Source organism: Corvus moneduloides, chromosome Z, assembly GCF_009650955.1.
Source record: "Corvus moneduloides isolate bCorMon1 chromosome Z, bCorMon1.pri, whole genome shotgun sequence".
NCBI classification, from domain to species: Eukaryota; Metazoa; Chordata; class Aves; order Passeriformes; family Corvidae; genus Corvus; species Corvus moneduloides.
In genome coordinates, this window is record NC_045511.1 from 61,531,566 (window position 1) to 61,553,928 (window position 22,363).

The 22,363-nt window shown below is 39.7% G+C and overlaps 1 long non-coding RNA gene across 2 annotated transcripts in view; it reads right to left on the bottom strand.

Moving 5' to 3' along the window:
• The window catches only part of LOC116438155, a 103,248-nt gene that overhangs the window by 63,367 nt on the left and 17,518 nt on the right, over positions 1-22,363 (bottom strand). The window lies entirely within an intron of this gene.

Here is a 22,363-nt window from a genome sequence, read left to right on the forward strand (position 1 = left end):
TGCCCTCGTCACTGAAATCTTCTCTTCATAAGATTGAAATAATCCAGCTCCCACCACCTTTCCTTAGATGCACTGTGCTCACAGTGCAGCCACTTCACTAGTGTCTGTGGGACTCGCTCCCATACATCAGTGTCTATCTCATGTGGGAAAGCCCCAGCCTGAGCAGTGCACTCAGGTTTGTCTCAGAGTTTCTAACCAGTAGGGTAAAATCCATTCCCAGACCTTATGGCAGCATCCTGGCTCAAGTATTTGGTAGAAAGGGTAGGTGGCCACTTTAGTGACCTTTCCCCCATCTCTGTTCCATTACCTTAAATAAGCCTTGTGTTCAAGGAAAGATCACCTTGAAACAGGTATTAAAAACAAGTTCCTGATACCATCAACATACTCAAGACTGATGTAAGTAACTCTCCCTATAGCCCTGCTGAAATTCATAAGAAGTAGTTTTCTGTCTGTAAAGTCCTTTTCTTAATGAAAAATCAAAGTGTAGGTTATCTCCATGTGGTGGACATGTGTTCATGAAGAATGTGCTTTAAATGAATGTACTATCTCCACCTGATCTGATACTACTATATGGAATAACACAGATATGCTGAGATACCTGATTAAAATCACAGAAGTAGCACAGCTGCATCAATGTAGTATTGCACCTGAATAATTATCCTTGTTTCTTTTTAGTGCCACTTTAAGAAAATACACAATTATGCAGGAACCTTTCCCTAAGAGAGTTTTCCAAATTTTAACATTAGTCTTTCCTTTCCCTCCTTTTTTCTCCTGTTTTATAAAAACAGGCTCTAAGTTAGAACAGAAGCTGTAACATTTAAGTATTCTCTAAAATAGTCACTTTATTTTAGACAATGCATAAACAGCGCTACTTTTACATTAAAGATTCTCTAATTATATATTTCTATGAGGAGCAAATATGAGCAGAGCAGGATTTTAGAAGCATTCACTACAATTTTTAAAAACAAGTCCAACCAGGTTTTAAAAAGAAATTTATGAGTTCTTGACTTACTGTAGTCTGTATATTTGATAACAAAGGTGGTAAACCCACCAAAACACTTTGGCTTCTTGTGGTCTTGGATGGACCACTCAAGATAAAAAACTATCTGGATGGCCACACTGACTTGTGGTCAAGAGTTCAATGTTCAAGTGGAGAGCAGTGAGGAGTGACGTCACTCAGGGGTCAGGATTGGGACCAGCATTTTTTAACAACTTTGTCGATATGCTGAAGGGCAGGGCTGCCATCCAGGGGTCCTTTGACAAGATTGAGAGATGGGCCTGTGTGAACCTCATGAAATACAACAAGGCCAAGTGCAAGGTGCTGCACCTTGATCAGGGAAATCCCAAGCACAAGTACAGGCTGGGCAGAGAATGGACCGAGAGCAGCCCTGGGGAGTAAGAGCTGATGAAGGTTCATGAATGAGTTGCTAAACATGACCCAGCAATGTGCACTTGCAGTGTAGAAAGCCGATTGCATCCAGGGCTGCACCAAAAGAGATGTGACCAGCAGGTTGAGGGAGGTGATTCTCCACCTATACCCTGTTCATGTGAGACTCCACATTGAGTACTGCATCCAGGTCTGGGCCACCCAAAAATAGAACAAAGTGGACCTGTTGGAGTGAGTCTAGAACAGAGCTATGAAGTTGATCACAGGGCTGGATAACCTCTCCTATGGAGACAGGCAGAAAGAGTTGGGGTCATTCAGCCCAGGGAAGAGAAGATTTCAGGGACACATTTTGGAATCTTTCAGTACTTAATGGGGCTTTGAAAGAGGGCTGGAGAGAGACTTTCCACAAGGGGGAATGGACTTAAACTGAAGAAGAGTTCAGTAGTTATTAGAAAGAAAATCTTTACTGTGAGGGGGGTGAGGCACAGGAAAAGGTTGCCGAGAGATGTTGTGGACTCCCATCCCTGGAGGTGTTCAAGAGCAGGTTGGAAGGGGCTCTGAATGACCTAATCTAGTGTAAGATGTCCCTGCTTGTAGTGGGGGGTTTAGAATGAGATGGTCTTTGAGGTTCCTTCAAACCCAAGCCATTCTATGATTTCATGATTCTATGACTTTTTCTCTTTGACAATTAATACAGGAAATTTACGCTATTGGCCAAAGCAGTCTCATTTCTTAAGGTTTTATATTTCAAGGAAGATTTGGTTTCTACCACAGCTAGTTCTCATTTGCAGCAGTAACAAAACATGCCCAGAAACAGGCTCAGCTTTATGGTACATAGAGACTGTATATAGACTATTGGTGTTACTGCTTTAGATACAACCAGTACATTTTGATGACTGCAGGTTCAGAGCATTGGTATGCTGAAACTCTGTGGCAGTATTCTCTTGCTTTTTCCTATGTTAAAGCTCTGAATATTTCCTTAATGAACATCTAATGAAAGGCATCTAGCAAATACTTACTTATATGTTGATGTCCCCTAAATTAAACACCTTATATTAATTTGGAAAAAAAAATCCCTAATTTTATATTGGTAAAAGCATAAAAATATTAGTTTTTCAATCTGAAGAATAATCAAAATTTTGACACATGTAAGCTGATGTGGTCACACAAAATAAAAATAATATACATATAAGACTCATTCACATTTACATTAATGCTCTTATTCATATATTTTAGTTCAGACTATTAAAATGATCTTTATTAAGTTTAAGAGACCAATTCTCAGAACAATTTATGAGAGAATTGAGATCTTCATGACCTGTTCTGAGAACATTTTCAGAAACTGAAAATTATTTGGAAATATCTTAACTTTCTTCATCTTCCTTCAGGGTTTGCAGTAAATTTCTTGTTAGAGTACTTTTTTTTTTTTTTTTTCTCAGTAAGAAAGATGTTGCTATTAATAGTAGAAGTCGCATAATGCACCTATAAAATATTAGAATTAATTTTCTTTAAAAAGAAGCTATTTAATTTTTAATTTTACAAGAACTATGAAGTTTTACTCTTCTAGAATGGGTGACTATACAAGCTATTTGGAATTTCCCAGACAGCCTGAGACCCACAGTTTTAAAATTATAATAATTCCTGCTGAAATAGTGTAATTTGATCCTCAAGTAAATGGTCTGCCTCAAAATTAAATGTAAACATTTTACGTGCAGATCCAATACATTACAAGAACTGTAAGTTCATTATAATCAAACATTAAAAGAAAAGTGTGCTCTTTCCTTTTTGAAGTTTTAAAATTAGTTCTACAAAGTTAAAATACAGTTTATGGGAATAGAAGTTGATCAGATGTACCCTTTTTGACTAGAAGGAGCACTAATACTCCCATTTGTTTCCTGTGCTAGAAAGATATCCCTTACTTTTATGCTGATTGAATATGGTTATAGTGTTTTGGAGAGGTTGTAGTACTATTGGGACAACTATTTGACATGATACAGAATACAACCTATAGGTATCTATGTATGTCCCTTGGCAGTAGCTCATGGAGCTTGAAGAAATTCCTAGAAAGAAGAGCCTTTGGGTAATAACACAAAAAATTAAGTGTTCCACACATAAAGAATTTCATGTTTATCTTTCTAAATCAGTGGGTGAGTCAGACATTTAAAGAAGAATATTTCTGAAATGAAAGCAGGCTGTATAATCAGGAAGAGGTGACATTTAAATCAACATATATGTCGATATCATAGAAAAATTGTCTTCACTGGACATCTCTTTTTTTCACTATTACAAGGCTCTGCACATATATGTTATGACCAACCAATGGAAGGATTGTGGTGAGTGCATAACCAGATACCTTGTAATTCAATGAAATTATATGGGAAGAAATAAAAAAAAAATTGTCAGTCAGAAAGACCATTTGGACCTTTAAAATGGTTCTTGCACATAAGCATTCAGGCTCTGCAAAACCTCACTTTTGGGAAGATTTCAGGAGCAACTTGTAATCCCACTGTATAATGTCGTTTATGTGGTTAAAGCTGACAATGATATTTCTGTAACAGTTCGCCATGGTTTAACCCCAGCCAGGAGCCAAGCACCATGCAGCCATTCACTTACTCCCCCAGCAGCAGGATTGGAGAGAGAATCAGAAGAGAAAAGGAAGAAAACCCATGTGTTGATATAAAAGAAATTTTAATAGAAAAAACAGAGGCTATGCACACAAGCAAAACAAAACAAGGAATTAATTCACTGCTTCCCAGTGAATTAATTCCCTCCCATGGGCAGGCAGGTGTTCAGCTGTCTCCAGGAGATCAGGGCCCCATCATCTGCTGTGGTGACTTGGGAAGACAAATATCATCACTGCAAATGTCTCCTCACTTTCTCCTTCTTCCCTGCACTTTATATAATGATATGATGCCACATGGTCTGGAATATCCCTTTGGTCAGTTGGGGTCACCTGTCCTGGCTGTGTCTCCTCCCAGACTCCCAAGCATCCCCAACTTCCTCACCAGTGTGGCAGTACAAGTAGCAGAAAAGGCCTTGGCTCTGTGCAAGTCCTGCTTGGCAATAACAAAAACATCTCTGTTATCAACTCTGTGTTAGGCACAAATCCAAAACACAGCCCCATACCAGCCACTGTGAGGAAAATTAACCGTACCCCAGCTGAAACCAGCAAACAAAATTACATCAAGGGAAAGGAAAAAAATCTATTAGACAATGAAATCGAAATATAAAAACATATTCCCAGCTACAATTTATGCCTAATTACTTTGCTAGGAGAATGAAATAGGAGTAAAATGAATGTATATGTAATCTATGAGTAATTGAAATATAAACGATTTTTGATAATAGATGCTGATTATGACTGGAGAACTAAATTTCATGGGTTTTGGGGGGTTTGTAACAAAGGAGATTTGTTCTGCAATTCAGATGAACATATTTTTTTTTGTAGAATGGTATGAGCTATAACTGTGGCTTAAATCCATGGACACAAGTGTTTCCTAACTTACCCTGCTTCATACGCCTTGTTTTCATAATTTTAAAAAAGTAAGGAGCCTTTCTAAGGTAATTAGTGAAAGAAATATTTGGAAAACAGAAGCCTAGGAAAGAGTTTATAAGGAATCTCAAGCTGTTTGATTATTTAAGAGACGAACAAAACTGAAACCTGTGAAGGACGTATTATTCCATAATACTCATTAGTGGAATTCACTCTTGGGCTAATTTAAGACTGCAAAGAGCTGGTTCTCCCTGTGTAAATACATCTATGGACTTTCAGTTACATGGAAGAATATTTTTTTTATCCTCTTAAAATATCTGTGACTGACTGGAGACTAATTATTCTGCTTTTGAAGGCTAAGAACTGCACATATTATGGGAAGTTGCTTGGACAGTTTCTGGCAGGGCTGTTAACACAGGTTTTCTAAGCCCTAGAGGTGATAATCACAGAACAATCTTTGCTTCCCAATGGCTTTAATCTATAAAGGGTTATGTGGTCTGGGATAAAATAATCTGAAAAATCAACATCTTGCCCATAGCACACTGTTAAAGCTGTGATGAGCAGAAGCATTCCTGCTGGGTCTTCCTCAGAAAAGCTTACCTCGTGAGAGGCTTGCAGTTAGGAATCAGTTTTCCACCCAAATACCCTGCTCAGTTTTACTGGCTTTAGAGAAACACTATGTAGAACTTGTCTCTTCTTTTTTGCCTTCCTTTTCAGACTCTTGAAGATATACTGGATGAAGGTGGGTGCATTTATGACTGCATTTTTTTCTTTACTGTGTTCTTTATACACACATGGGGAAAGCCTAGAGAACGAAATGTCTTCAGACAAACAGAACTCAGTAAACTTTGTAGATGTGAAGAGGTCATTTTAAAATAGATAAAAATTACTGCTTGTTTTAAAGCTTTAAAAGACCCTCTTAAAAATGTACGTATACAATATGCAGGAGTTCATGATCAGAACATATACCTTAGTTCTATTAATACACCCAAATCCTGCAATTAAGAAAAAAAAATTATCTATTGAAATGCTTTCAACACTTACTCCTACATGTTTTTAGATTGCCAAAATATTAACTTATGCATCAAACAAAAAGTAATAATTCATTTTGTCTACCTTACCTGCAAATTCAGACTTGGTTTTTTGTCAATGCTGTATTTGTTCTTCTCTTTTTTGTCCTCACTGTAGGTTTTGTCAGTATAGTATATTTTACAGTATTCTGTCTTACTGAAGCCTTGTTTTACATTATCAAGACTTTGTAGTTGCTGTTTTTCTTGGGAAACTGTTCAACAATGAAAGAATAGTAAGTGCTGGAGAATATTATCAGTGGTCTGTTTAGCCTTGCTTTCTGACTGCAGGAAAGCCAGTTTTTTCTCACTCAGACAGAAAATCCCATTTTACTGATCAATCTTATTTTAAGTTTTGCAATCTCATTTTACCAAACTTTAGAGGTTTTGAAATGTTGTGGGGTTTTTTAGAGAAATAAGTAAGAAGGAAGAAGATCAATATACCCAAATGGTCTCATGAATCAAAATTCCTTCAATAGTCAGAATATTCAATCCTTCTGGAAAGCTTATATGATTGAGTAGTTGGCATAAGGATTCTGAGAGTTGCAATCTTTTATCAGAGAAAGATTTTAAAATAACCAGCATACTGCAGATTTTATTCCTATTACAACTTTTCATTTGCTACACCTCATATGTTCATTCACCCTGGAGAGCAGCAAAATCTTCTTGCACTTAAATAAGTACTATTCCTTTTAATTCACTGATTTTTCTTTTCACATGATCTGCCATTCATTTCTTTTGGTAATTGCTTGTTTTATAAAACATCATTTAAAAAAAAAACAAAAACAAACCCAAGACTTTCCTTAAAGTGCTAATAATGATGCTGTTAGAACCCTCACAATGCTTTATTTGAAATACTGGATAACCTGCATTTTACATTTTATGTTATCCAGAATACTAGTGGATAATCGCCTTGTAAAATAGCCTGATAATACCATTCTTGCTTCATTAGAGATGCACAAGGGTTCTAACACCCCCCGCATTTTTATGTTCTGTATGTAAAAAGTCCACGTTACCTACAAGTGGATTGTGTAACTCCAGAAGTTTATTTCATCTTCAGCCATTCCTGAAGATGTTCTATTTTGATTTTATGTTGTTTTGGTTTTTAATACATGTTTTTGTTGTAAATATGTTTTCAAAAGTATTTTCCTTTCCATTTGCAATAAGAAAAAATATGTGATCCGTGATACATGATTATGTTAACATTGATATCAGAGCATGCAAAAAATGCTGACATTAGGTGTATCTGATACAATATCCTGATGAGTCAAGAAAGTTTAAAAGGTGTAATTTATTTTATAAATTCATTACACAGAGCACAGTGCCAGAGGCTTTCCAAGACATTATGGTATTATTCTCCTGTGACAACAGCTCCAGTACTAGCACTACCAATGGAATCGGAAGATATAAAGTAGAAATATTGGGAGGTTTTGGCTGACATCTGATCTTGTTGTTTAAAAAATCCCAGAAGTATTCAGTAAAGAAGGGAATTTTACCATTCTTTGTAGAGAATGTAAATTACTAGACTTGAGAATGGCATGAACTATCAGTCATACTAATAAATAGATGTAGACCTAAAATAAAGCCTTAAAAATCAGCACAAGCACTTTGGAAATTAATCCCATCCCTTTCCTCCTTCTTGTTTTATGAAAACTCCTAATGAAAGTTATGAAAATTGTGTTACACAGATGCACAGTTTAAGCTATTGTATCTGTACCATTCATGACTCAAAATGAATCATGGAATTTCTGGACTGAGACACAAAAACACTATAAGTAACGCAAAAATGCATTTTCTTCTCCATTTTTTAGTAATTCAACTAGGATTAAATAGTGCCAGGCATAATAATGTGATTCAGAATTCAAGTTTCAGGTCCATCTAAGGACACCGGTCATAGTCAGAGTTTTCTTGCATTAGAGTTTCTTGTCTAAGTGCAAATATTTCTGCACATTTGAATTTCTGCTTTTGATGTAATTTACTATGAATGAAGGAGAATGGCAGCTAGATCACTATCTTTTCCAGATTTCTTTATTAGGAAGCACATTTGCAGCACCCTTAGAGTGACACAAGGAAGAATGTTCTTCTCATATGTTCTTCCTACTTCAAATCTTGTGTCTGTCAGCGGTTTTGGCCAAATTTTTAATACTACTTAAATGTAGTTTTTCTCTTTAATCACTATAGGCATCACAGTTGATTGTGTCTATAGGTACTTAAGGGCTCTTAATTATGAATATTATTCTGCTGACATATATGCACACTAATGAAATTTTACTAAATATACAGCAAATCATTATGCAGAACATTTTTCACAATATTTTTAGCATTCACATCCATACTGAGAACTTTATGTGTGCCATTAATTATGTTACATTAATTATACTATAGTGAATTGTTTTTCTATAAGGAAAGTATTTTAAATATAAGTTTTCCTGTAATGCTTAATGAGATTAACAGAAAGATGTTTGTGTTATAAATTGCACTGCTCCAATTTTAAATCACAGCTTTTCCATGTATTTGAATAATCTCTTTCTTTTTGTATGGCTTCTGGTGTTTTAGTATGTTTCTGTATTCAGAAACACTTATCAATCAGAGGTAACTGGAGCTAGATCAGGCTTTACAAACTTAAACCACTAAAATTGTGGTTAAACAACCACACAATTCAAGTGAACTTCTCAACATACTTATGACTTGAAGTGAGGTTTGATCTGTACTAGTTGTACTAGTTGTAGAGTGGAATGTTTATACAATAAATTCTAAAAGAGGATTTAAACTTGTTTACATGTTGCCTGAATCAGAATAAGGGAAGTGAAATACCAAACTAATTGCTAACATTCATGAGCTAAAGCTTGCGTTTAACATGCAGAAAGAGAAACAATCAAGGGACTTAAAAATCAAGAAAACTGTAGGTTTTATTTAACTTTTCCTACTGGAGTTCCGGCTAAAATGACTGAATAAAAAAAGGCACTTATTTAATTCAGGGGTTATTATTTTGATTAGAGACAATTTAACATGCAAAAATATTTGCAGAATACATTATACCCTTAATTTTTGCTACCATTCCTCAGCTACATTAATGAACATAGTTGAGCCAGTTGCATAGACCACTAAGTACTGAAGACAATATTTTCTACTATAGTTTATGAAATAATAGAAAACCTGTTTTATTATATCTGTAATCAATAAATAAGGAAGAGTACTTCTGAATACAACCTCAGAATTATTGAATTCCATAATACTTTGGGGTTTAATTATTTTTCTTTTCTTTCTGGAATTAATTCTTGCAGTGAATTGTATGCATCACTATGTACAATCCGGCTTCCAGTTAAAATTTTCCAGTGTTAAGAAACTTACTAAATTTGAAATATGTTTTATGTCTTCTTGTGAGACTTGGACAAGTTTTATTGTTGTCATCTTGTTTTGGTTTTTTTCCCCTTCTTCACCTTGTCTGCTTCTATTGGTTCAGCATCAGTCTGGCTAAACTGTCTCTCAGAACAACTGCACCTTGTCTTGTCACTGATAGGGGCTGAAGGTCCCTGTGTATGTTGGGACAGGAAGACTTTACTTGAAGCTCAGTGCAGAAATGAGCCTGTCCTTTCAGCATTCTCAACCACTCCCCAAAAGAACCATAACAAGTCATGCAAAGTTTAATCATTCATAGGCATATGTTCTGCAATGTGCTCTGAATGAGAATGAATCAGCAAGTGCAGCAGAACTGGATTAAAAAATGAACAGCCACACAAACAAAACACATAAGAGGCTCCAGATAAAAATTCCATATCCATTCTGGGCAGAAAAGAAAAACACCTAAGTACGTACTGGTATCAGTTTCAGTGTGCGGACTGTTGAATATATGATGACAGACAGGCAGCAACTACATACATGTAATGATCAAAAGTTATGAAAAAAATGAGATATGTTACAAACTGAGAGTTTTCAACGACTGACACTGTCTGCACAAAAGAAGTAAGTACACATTAGAGATGGAACTAGACAATCAGGTGTACCCAGGACAGAGGTGCGGCTATGTGTAGCATTAAGAATGGCTTGTGGAATACTCATTAGTTGAGCTCCAGTGTTCTGACAGGTTTTGCTAAACCAGTTGACAGGTATGAATGTCCATGGATATCCAACATGAACTGATCTATGTACTAGAAGAAGCCATAGACTACAAACCACAACTCTTGACATCCTTATTACGAGAGAAGGAATTGTCAAGGAAGATACAATTTGGGACCACAAAGTCAAAGTGCAGAAACTCACAAACCTGCACTAGTAAGAACATATATTACTTTTAAGCACACATAACCAAAAAAAGGTTGAAATTGAGGTCTTTTTTCCATGCGACAGAAGAGGGAGGGGAATAACAATCTAAAACAGAGGCCTATGCTTTTTCAATTGAAGTCTTCTATTCCCCTGTGTATCAGGTGACAAGCTACTTAGAAAGTTTCTAGGCAAAATAAGGTACTATAAAATATGAAAAATAATATTTCTACAGTGGCCTTACAATGTAAGGAACTTAGTCCTCACGGCTAAGAAAGATGTTAGCATTCAGTGCAAAGTAGGTTATTGCTTGAAAGGGAGTTGGAAGTCATCACATCACATCTTATATGTGACATCATGAGAAGGATACACATTATACATGCCAGGAAATGAGGCATGAGAAATATACCAACAACAACAAGTTACATGAGCTAGATGTCCAAGACAGAATGTATGTGGGGAAGGATAGGGACAAAAAGCACTTTATATCCCCAAAGATGTCAGTAAGATCCTATTAAAAGTCTGTAAGAAGTAGGTCTGGGCTATTTAATTTCATGTTGATCTTTTATGCAAGGAACTACATACCGGTCATAAATTAATACCTTTGTTGGTAGATGATGTTTTGTTAAGATACTCCCTAAGAAGGCCTCCCTGAAACCCAGTGGTTTGTTTTATAAAGTAAAGCAGTTCTGCTCTTTTGAAGGAGCACTATTGAACAGTTTCAATCACTTAATGCCAAGTGATATCTTGGAGATCATAGTGCAGCCCATTGAAGGAGTCACACAACTGAAAAAATAGTGTGCTTCCTGTCCATGGAAATAAATCTCCTAGGTAGTCTACCTAAGGTAACTAGCAAAAAGGCTGTGTAATGTGGCTACACAGGAGAGCAGTCCTATTCATAATGGAAGACCCATTGAATTTGTTAATGACAGGCTAGGGATAGCAACAAAAATGGAACAGAGAAGAGAAGCAGTGACAAAGAGAGACTGAAAGAGTAAAAATACACTTGAGAAAGCAAGAACAACAAGGCCAGAATGAAGGCAGTCTAGACTAGTTTCATTAATTGACCCCATACAGGTAAAATAGGGGAAATAAAGTCAGGAAAATGCAGAAGCCGTACATAGACAGTCCAAGAAAATTGTGTACAGAAAAAATGAAAATTTCCTCATTCTAACAGCAAAATTACAAACAAAAATAATTATTATTATATATAAATACACAATATTTTTATATGCATTAATATTAATATTAATATATTTATTTTTATAATATAATTATATATAATATTTCTATATATAAATATAGAAATTAATATAAATTACAAAACTACAGACAACAAAAAAGCAACAAAATGCACAAAATTACAAGCAACAAAAATACAACCAAAAATACAACATAACAACAAGTAAAACCTGCTTTACAAAAAAGGTTTTCTTTTCCTTTTTTTTTTTTTTTATTATTATTATTATTTTATTCTATTTGGTCTGCAGCTTTCAAATCCCTAGCAATGGAAAGTTCCAGCAGGAATTCAGGCAGGAGTCCAGATGAACTCTGACTTCAAATTCAAGAGGGATGTTCAAAGGAACTACAGGGCAATAAACCTCAATCCCAGGGAATGTGATGGAACAACTAATCATGGAAGACATTTTGAGGCAGATGAAGGACAAAGAAAACATCAAACACTAGTCACATGGATTTACCAAGGGTAAATCACGCTTGACTAACCTGATAACATTCTGTTACGTCTGGCCATGTAAGCGAAGTGAGAGCAATGAATATTTTCTGCCTACAGTACAGTGCGGTTTTCAACACTGTGTCCCATAAGATTTTCTTAGACAACCTGATGGAGTATGGTCTATGTGAGCAGTGGTATGAGTGAGTATGAGGTGCGTATGCTCTAGGTCTCTTTTCAGCTAATCCATGAAAGGACAAGATAAAAGGGTCACAAACTGAAACAGAGGAGGTATAAGGCAAAACCTTTTAACAGTGAGTGTGACCAAACACTGGCATTGTTTTATTAGAGAGGCTGGGGAATCCTTGGAAATACTCAAAAGCTGTCCGATCTTGGTCTTGAACAAACAGGCCCTGGGTAACACTGTTTGAGCAGAAACATTGGACAGTACTCCAGAAGTCATTTCCAACACCTTCCAACACCGACCAGTTATTTGTTGATGAGGAGGTATCTTTTCAGCTTTTTACTGGCTAGTGCTTGTATTTCAATGCCTTAGAAAGCCTCGAGCAACCCAGAGAGGTAGCACGGGCGATCTAGCACTTTAGTAGCTCTAAAATTGGTACCTGTACCAGCTGCAAAGCAAATACCTCTAGCAGAAGCAAAGAGGGAGAAATATAGTTCCCTGCTCACTCAATTTCCCGCAGTTAGAAGCTTTCAAAAGAAACAGATGACAAGAGATCTTCACAGAAAGGGTAGCAGAGCCAAGAGAGGGCAGGGGCCTCCCTTGATCGTCTCTTTTATTAGGAGAAGGGGAAAGGGGAGGACTGGGGGCGGACCCGGGGTGACCGGCCAATCAGACACTGCTAAAGAGTTTGAGTTACATTTGGTTTTGCCCATGCTTGGAACAAAGGAGCTCAGAGCACATGGCAGAGGCAAGTGTCTTGGGGAGGGGGAGGGGAAGCTCAGAACAGGCAGTTATTCATGCAAAGGTTTGAAGGAAATATTTGAGACCTGATGAATTTGCAGTTTCCAGTAAGCCATTTCACTGGACAAAGTAACAGACTAGAAAAGGCTTGCAATAAGAGTCAGGCCTCCTTGCAAGGTTCCATACTTCAAAGTTCTATTCCCAAAATATTACCACTTGCTATCACAAATTAAAAAGAAGTTAAGGGAAAACTCTAAAAGAATGAAAAAGTTGCCAAAAAAATTTGAAAATTTTCATGGAAGTTGAAGAGAGGAATGGAATTCAGAGGAGAAGCCTTTGGGGATGGTCATATATAACAACTCAGTCTGAGTGCTATCTGCAGCATCTCTAGAAATACTTTAATAAGGAACTTTGTTTTGGAAACATAAAGACACTTCTTTTTGTTAGGAAAGTGACAAGATACACTAAAACAAGCTGGGCTGTAGACAGGTGTGACACTGTGGGGAGTCATTAAATGAAGCAAACCCAGTATATGACACCTGGCAGCCCTGAGAATGCCTGCTGTCTTTGCACGACAGAAGAGAAGGAGATAGTGAAAACCCAAACCTTTATCGTTGCTTAACATTTGGTCTTCAGGGTGAGAGAATAAAGCAGACAGCGAACTTTTAAGTGATTTTGCCACTACAATTATTACTACTAATAATAATTAATTAAATTTTGTATCAATATTTTTCAGTCTCTGGAGGACAATAATTGTTTGGAAGTCAGTAATTAGGCCTGTCTGTAGACTGTCAGTAGACTATATGACTGTATGAAATGGTTTGCCAAATAGTAACCACTCTATGGGAAAGAAATTGTAGTCTTTTTTGGATTAAATTGACACTTTTCTTTTGCACAATTTGACTTAATTTTAGGAGATGAATCACAGAATTAGCTATTTTCTTTTTTCACATAGATATTTTATATATATATGATATAGATAGATATATCTATAATATTTAAACTATATATTTTTTCTTGGTATTTATAAGGTGATAATGCTTTGCCTAGTTTGTTTTCATGGTTAGTTTGCTTTTTGTTTTGAAAGGACAAGACAAAATGGCGTTAACTTGCAACAGCTTAGATATTAGAAAATACTTTTTCACTGAAAGAGTGTTTAGACTTTGGAGCAAGTTATCAAGTGGTGAAGTAGCTGTCTCTGGAAATATTCAAGAGGCATCTGGATGTGGCACTTGAGGGTGTGGTTTCGGGGTGATTATGGTGGTGCTGGGTTGACATTTGGACTAGATGATCTTGAATGACTCTTCCAACTTAACGATTCTGTGGTTCTGAGAAATTGCTGAAGTTCATTTTGTCATACTCCTTACACAAAACTCAGGTTATAAAATCTCGTCACTCCAACCTAAAACATTTGAATAAAATATGTTTATGACTGTTGCTTTTTTGAAGTAAGCAGGTAGTGTAGCCAAATGTAATTTTTAGAAACAGGCAAAAGATATACATTAAAATATTACCAGTAGTATATAAAATATATGCTTTCTTTAGTATATTAGTAATAATCCTTTTGTTATTAACAATGCTTCCATGGTGTCAAGGCTTTCTCTCTTTCCCAATCTGCTCTCCTCATTCCCACAGTGAGTAGGTTGGGTATGAGCAAGAGGTTCAAGAGAGACATAGCCAAGACAACTGATCCACATTTGCCATATGGAAAGAGACTAAACCTTAGGTAAAGGAGGAGGGGGATGTCCCTGGTTAGGGCATGGGGGATGTCCACAGTTACTGTAATTTTCTTGTGAAATAATCATTACACATGCTCACATCATGCTTCCCTGGAAGTGGCTAAGCCTATCCCTGTTGGGGTCCCTTCCCCCTGCCATGGAGCCCTGGGAGAGGGGCCCTGGGGGGGAGACATGGGGTTTCCCTGCCCCTGGTCACCTTTGTTTCCCATTGGTTGGTTTGTGTTCCCCGGTGTGGCCAAGGTCCCTCAGGTCCCGTGACTGCAGAGTTCCTGAGCTGAGCCCCGGCCATGCGGCTGGAGAAATAAACATCTCTGAAACATCTACCGTGAATCTGTCCATATATACTTCGGTTTCCACGGGACTCCTGGTTTGAAATATACTTGTTGCAGTAATCCCCGCAGCAACAAACTGGTGGAGGAATGCGGGCAAGATACCAATCCCTGAGGGAGATTGTGAGTAAAATAAACACTCTAGACATCTCTCTTCTCATCTTGGTTTGGATATTCTCTCTGGACTATGGAAGAATCGTGGGAAATGGGGCTCTCTGAGCCACAGAAAGAAATGTACCTAGAAGTTAAAGGAATCCTTGAACAACAAAACAAAAAAGTAATGGAACCAGGAGATCTAGAACATTTCTTCATCTGCCTTTTCAAAAGGTTCTCCTATATTTCTCGAGACTTACTTTTTGATATCGAACCTCCTGTATCTTGTGAGGGGTGTTTCTGGGACAAGATATGGGATAAAGTATGGGATCAAAGAGAAACTTTCCGTGCATTCCTTATAATCAGAGAAGCTCTCGAGGAGCATTTGTATGGTCCCATTACCCCTAAAGCAGAGGATCATACTTATCCCGCGGCCGAGGCCGCGCAGCCGCCATCCCTGTGGCACACGCCAGCAGAGGTGCCTGCGCTGGATGCGCCCAGCCCCCTCAGGAGCGCGCGCCTTATAGCAGACCCCATCCCTGTCTCGGGGTCCCCGGCCACGCGGCCGCGAATGAGGGAGCGATGCTGCAGGCGCCGCGGGTGTCGTGGGCCACAAGCAGCCAGGAACCAGGCATCGGCGTGGCAGGACACTCTGAGAGACTGGCTCGGAGAGCCCTGTGGAGGGAGAAGTGGCGGTTTCCGCGGCGACACGAGAAGCCGCGCAGCGCAGTGCCACGTCAAAATGGGGCCGCTCTCAAAGCAGCGTGGAGTTTGCGGAGCGGAACCACTCACAGGGCACGGAGCCAGTGGCGATGGCAACGCGGGGCCATGCAGAGCCCAGACACGCAGCAGAGCAGTGCCCCTCGGAGAGCGCGGAGCAGCCGCAACGCAGGGGCCCGGCCGAGACATTGGAGTCGGAGAGGCAGCGGCCACGCAGGACAAGCAGCCACAACAAACACACAAGCACGTGATAGGAGGAGTTGTAGCCACGAAAATCACAGGAACTGTGAAGTGGTACAATGTCAAAAACAACTATGGATTTATAACACGAGATGATACAGGGGGAGATCTATTCATCCATAGAACTGCCATTAAAAGGAATAACCCTAAAAATTACCTGCAAAGTGTAGGAGATGGGGAAGTTGTACAATTTGATATAGTGCAAGGAAAGAAGGGTTTACAAGCAGCAAATGTTACTGGGCCTGGGGGTATTCCAGTCAAAGGCAGCCATTATGCACAAAATTATAAACGATATCCATCCCAGCAATTTCCCTATCCACAGCCTACTTTCCCCGTTTACCCTATACCCAATATGAACCCCTTCCTAAGTTTACCCTATCCCCAGTTTATTCCTAATCCGTTTTTCACCCCATGGCTTCCCTATACAATTCCATTTCCCTACAATTCCTCTCCGATGCCGAGGGGGGGCTGAAGAGGGAGAGGGAAGAAATTAAACCCTCTCCTGCCTCAGTTTCCCCACAGAGCATGCCCGGAGAGTTCTGTCTCCCTTCTGTCAGCCCTAAGATGTTCCACAGAATCTGATTGGACATTTAAAGACTCAGGAGGGTGGCTTGTTTTGTCTTGAAACTGTTCTTGTTATGTTTATCCAGTTGTTTTCATTTTCCTTTTATTAAAATAAAACGGGTGAGATGTTGGGGTCCCTTCCCCCTGCCATGGAGCCCTGGGAGAGGGGCCCTGGAGGGAAGACACGGGGTTTCCCTGCCCCTGGTCACCTTTGTTTCCCATTGGTTGGTTTGTGTTCCCCGGTGTGGCCAAGGTCCCTCGGGTCCCGGGACTGCGGAGTTCCTGAGCTGAGCCCCGGCCATGCGGCTGGAGAAATAAACATCTCTGAAACATCTACCGTGAATCTGTCCATATATACTTCGGTTTCCACGGGACTCCTGGTTTGAAATATACTTGTTGCAGTAATCCCCGCAGCAACATATCCCTGCAATGGAAAGAAGTGACTGAATTCACCTTTCTGCCTTGCTTGCATGTGCAGGTTTTGTTTTAATTATTAAATTTTCACCATCTCAATCCCTAAGTGTACTCACCTTCCATTTCCTCCCTTTTCCTCAGGAGACAGGAGCTATCAAATATACATTGGGTTTGCATGAAAATTTTTGTTTGTAGGAATGTCACATGATGGCTTCTATGAGATGATGACAGAAGCTTTCCTTTTCTCTGACAGTGCCAATGCCTGCCAGCTCCAAGATGGACCCACCTCTGGTCAAGGCTGAGCCCACCGGCAATAGTGGTAGCATGTCTGAGATAGTATATCTAAGAAGGGAGGGAACAGTTACTGACTACGACTTAAGTGCAGCCAGAGAAGTGAGAATATGTGAGAGAAACAGCTCTGCAGATGCCAACATCAGCGTAGAAGGGGAGGAGGTGCTCCAGGCGCAGAAGCAGAGAATTCCCTGCAGCCCATGGGTAAGACCAAGGTGAGGTAGGCTGCACCCCTACAGCCCATGCAGGCTCATGCTGGAACAGAGATCCACCTGTAGCCCACAAAGAGCAGGTGGACGTGCCTGAAAGAGGCTGTGACCCATTGGAAGCCTGTGCTAGAACAGGGTCTGGGCAGGACCTGTGACTCCATGGAGAGAGGAGCCCATGCTGGAGCAAGTTTTGTGACAGGAATTGTGACCCAGCTGGGGACCCACACTGGAACAGGCTGTTACTGAAGGACTGCATCCCATGAAAGGAAAGGGGCTGTTCCTGAAGGACTGCACCCCATGCTGAAGAAGTTCCTGCAGCCCATTGGAAGGACTCACATTCAGAAAGTTCATGGAGGACTGTCTTCTGCAGGAGACACCCTACACTGGAGAAGGGGAAGGATGGGAGGAGGAACGAGCGACAGAGACAATGTGTGATGAAATGACCACAACCTCCATTCCCCATCCTTCTGCGCTGCTGCTGGAGAGGAAGTGGAGAATTTCAGAGCGAAGTTCAGCCCAAGAAAAAGGATAGGATGCATGGAAGATAACATTTGTTTTAATTTCTCATTATCCTACTCTGATTTAATTGTTAATAAATTCAATTAATTTCCCCTGGTTGGGTCTATTATGCCTATGACAGCAAATGGCGACTGACCCCTCCTTGACTTTGCTCAGCCTATGAGCTTTTTGTCTTAATTTCTCTCCCCTGTTCAACCAAGGAAGGGAGTGCCTAGGCTGATTTGGTGAGCACCTCGTGCCCAGGCAGAGTCAGTCCACCACATAGAAACTATGTGACTGTAGGCCAGGTCAACACACCACAGGGGTTTTCATGCTCTTGCTGCTTGTCTACTTGACAGTTCATGCTGTTCCTGCCTCCCTCTGCATTTTCTAATCCCTGCTCAGTGATGTTTAAATTGGTGATATAGATTAACAGTGCTTAACACTCATATTCTAGACTAGTTTTAAGAATACGGTGCCATGTACCAATAGCATAAATTTAGCACAGGTGGTAATGATCTGTGATGAGATCTCCCCTTAATCTGGTCATGACAATCAGGCTTAAAGCTCTTTGACAAGAGAAATTGGAACTAATAGGCTGGTTTTCTTTTCCATCTTTCTTCTGTATGCATGATGGATTTTTGCTACTTGGATCCCATCTTCTACTCACACTATTGCTTAGCTTCCTCTTGATTCTGTCAGTCATCCTTCTTTGTATCCAGGAGGAAGTTCTGCCTAAAGGCAGATCCTTGTCCCTTATCTGCTGCAATTTCTAACAATATTTTGTTACTTGCATGTACACTTGTACCCATCTTTCTTTGCTCCTAGAGTGGTCACCTTGCTCACATATTTAAGTAATATGTTTTTAAATTGTGCCTGGTTATTTCAGGACAGCGTAACAAAAGAATATAACACTGTTTCCCGATACATAGGTCATGAACGCAACATGAACAATAAGTTTGAGAAAAAGTAACAATATTATGTACATCCTAATTAGAGCAGATTTGATTTATAGATATCACAGGCTTCTGCTTTGGCTGCAGTGATTTTGGTCATGCGTGGGAATCACAGAATCATAGAATGGTTTGGGTTGGAAGGCACCTTAAAGATCATTTAGTTCTAACCCCTGTGCCACGGGCAGGGACACCTTCCACTAGAATAGGTTGCTCAAAATCCCATCCAGCCCAGCCTTGAGACTCCCAGGGAAGGTACTTCTATGAATTCTGTGGGCAACCTGCACCTGTGTTCCACCACTCCCACTTAAAAGAATTCTCTGGGTAACATGTTCCAGTGTTTCACCACTCCTATAGTACAGAATTTCCTACTATCTAATCAAAACCTACACACTCTCAGTTTAAAGCTGTTGCCCCTTTTCCTATCACTACATATTCTCATCCAAAGTCCCTCTCAGTTCACTTGTAGATGTCTTCATGTACTGGAAAGTGCTGTAAGGTTTTCCCAAAGCCTTCTCTTTATCAGGCTGAATAGCCCCAATTGTCTCAGCCTGTCTTCACAGCAGAAGTGCTCCATCTCTCTGATCAGCTCCTTGGGCTTTCTCTGGACTCTCTCTAAGAGGTCTGTGTTTCTCTTATGCTGGAGGCCCCAGAGCTGGATTTAGTAATCCGGGTGCAGTCTCACAAAAACAGAGTAGCTGGGGAAAATCACCTCTCTCAACTTTGCTTTTGGTGCAGCCCAGATTGTAGTTGTCTTTCTGGGCTATGAGTGCACATTGCTGGGTCGTGTTGAGCCTCTCAGCAACCAATCTCCAAGTCTTTTCCCTCTCACTCAATTCTCTGTCCAGTCTGTATTGTCTGTACTTGTGCTTCAGATTGCCCCAACTGCAACTGGCCTTGTTGAACTTCATGAGGTTCACAGGCCCATCTCTCAAGCATATCAAGGTCCCTGTGGATGGCAGCCCTGCCCTCCAGTGTGTTGACTGCACTACACAGCTCGGTGTCATCAGAAAACTTGCTGAGGGTGCATTCAATCCCACCGTCCATGTCACTGAAAAAAAGGTTAATCAAAGATGTTAAAGATTTAATGGGACACATCTTAAGTATATATCAGTACTTTCAATTTTATGAATAGACTGCTAGGCAGAGTACAGAGAACAAGTGTTAACAAAAATTTGTTGACAAAATTATTTGTCTTCTGTGAGCTCAGATACATTATTAAACAATCAAGGAAAATTTTTTGGTAGCTGGACATCATTCACTAAAGTTCCAGGAAACTCATTTATTTAGGTTACGCTATTCACAAAACTACTTTACTGATCTTCTGTCATTTTGGTTGGTGGGGTTTTTATTGTTTGGTTGGAGTTTTCTCCTTTCTTAGCTACTGCTGCAAGTGAACACAGGGTTTCATTGGGATTCTTATAGCAATATTTTGTTCTCTTTTCAGAAAACTCAAATTTCATTTAAAAATACAGGTTTACATTGTGACAGTTCACACAGCTTTTTTATTCCTGAACTTTGATATAGATTTTTCAAGTACTAGCAAAATTTTTCCATCTGTATGTTTTATTGCCTCTCTTTGCCCCTTTTTGCATCTAAATACTGAAACATAAGTCCTGCACATGAGTTCTTGTGCATTTTTAAAAAAACATTTTTATTACTAATTAAATTTTTTTTCTAATCTCTTCATATTCACCGTTTTCTGTCTGTAAGCAATGCCTCAGTTATTACAGAATTTCATCTCCTGACTATTTGGCTTCATCTGTACTGCTTAGAAGGACTTTTTATACTTCAGTATTCTAAAATAAAAACAAACAACTCTGGAGGCATGAAAGCTGACAAAAAGAGGTAAAACACATCCTTTGGTTTTCCAGATGAAAAAAAGAATGAACATGATTTGAGAAAGAAGTCACCAACAGGGAGCAACAAATAGTCTACCAAGGAAGCTAGAGGTTACCAGATTTCATGAGACAAAAGAAACTCATCTGAGAGTGCTGAAAGAACAGTGATGTGATTGTGTCATGGGTTAGCAAAGCATAGTCCCGGAAGTGATATTCTTGCAAAGGGGTGCTTACAGCTCCTCTATCACCTGACAGAACCTATCAACTGGCCAGTTTGAGTATGGACAATTTTTTAAGCCACTTAAATTCTGACCACCTCTGTGATCCACACTTAAGAACAGACAAACCCTGGGCAGAGCTCTGTCTTGTTTCCAGCTCTGGGACAGGTAGCTGCGGGGCCCCATACGGGGGCCAGTCCAGGCCACAGCCATCCTGGAGCTGATGGGCCCTGTTCCACCCGTGGCCCCCGCTCCCCTCACCCTGCCCTGCTATGTGCTGATGGAGCGGCCCAGCTCCCCCTCTCCGGTGTGACCAAGATTCAGCTGAAGCTGCCCTGCTGCCCGGCAAAGATCATGTGACCAACAGCAGTAAGCGAAATTCCAGCTGCACGGCCTAGGTGAGATTAACCCTTTTAGTGCTGTGCAGAGCTGAAAACCTGAGAGAGGAGAAAGAGGAGAAGCTTGAAGCTGAAATTCTGTTGTAAAGCTCTGATGTATCAGAGTACCCCTTGTAATTTCATGAAGATATGGGGGGTGGAGTGTTCAACTTGTACTTGTGAGCAAAAGCACCTGCACTGAGATAGGCAGATGCTGATGCAGCTGTAATTTCATGAGAAGATGGAAGTGATGAGGACTTTTGCTGCAAATGGGAAAGGAGAAAACCTCAGTTCCTAGAGATGCTCCCAGAGATAGTCCTAAAGATGAAGATGAGGAAGACCCTTTGCTCCCAGGGAAGGAGAAGGGCCTCTATTCTTAGAGATGAAATGCTCCCAGAGATGGGTGAAGAGAACTTTTGTTTCTGAATGGCTCAACCTTAAAATGGTACCCCAGAAGCTCAAGATTGGACCCTCGAAATCAGTTGTGGGAAAAGCTGCAAGTCATGGGAGGGGACTCTCACATGCAAGCAGAGAACCAGTCCGGGTGGCTGTCTTGTTGTGATAATGTCTCCGTAGTATGGGCAAGAGAGACTCCTCTTTCTAAATGGACTGAACAAGGTTATTATGGAAGTGGTAAACAGACTGGGCATCTCAAGGGTTGTCTTTTTACATTGGCAGTGGGAAAAGGGAGAAAGGTAGGGGGAGGAGAAGTGTTCTGAAGGTGTGGTATGATTTTTTTTCCCCTCTTTTTTTTTTCCTTCTTTTAGGTCTATTAACAAACTTCTTTATATTCTTTCAAGTTTTGTGCCTGCTTTGCTTTTCTCCTAATTCTTATCACACAGAAGATAAACAGTAATGAGTATTTTGGACCAAACCACTACAGATTGCAAGACCAGAAAGTTTTACAGATGTCTTACAAAATGTCATGGTGGTTGAGAGAGGTATCTGACAAATGGAAGAAAATGATACAGCATCTACCCTTGGTTTATCTAGGTAGCTAAAGTCCAGACAGTCTCACTTTTTTACTGAAAAAGATCATGGGAAATAATGTATTTAAAAACACATGCAAGACT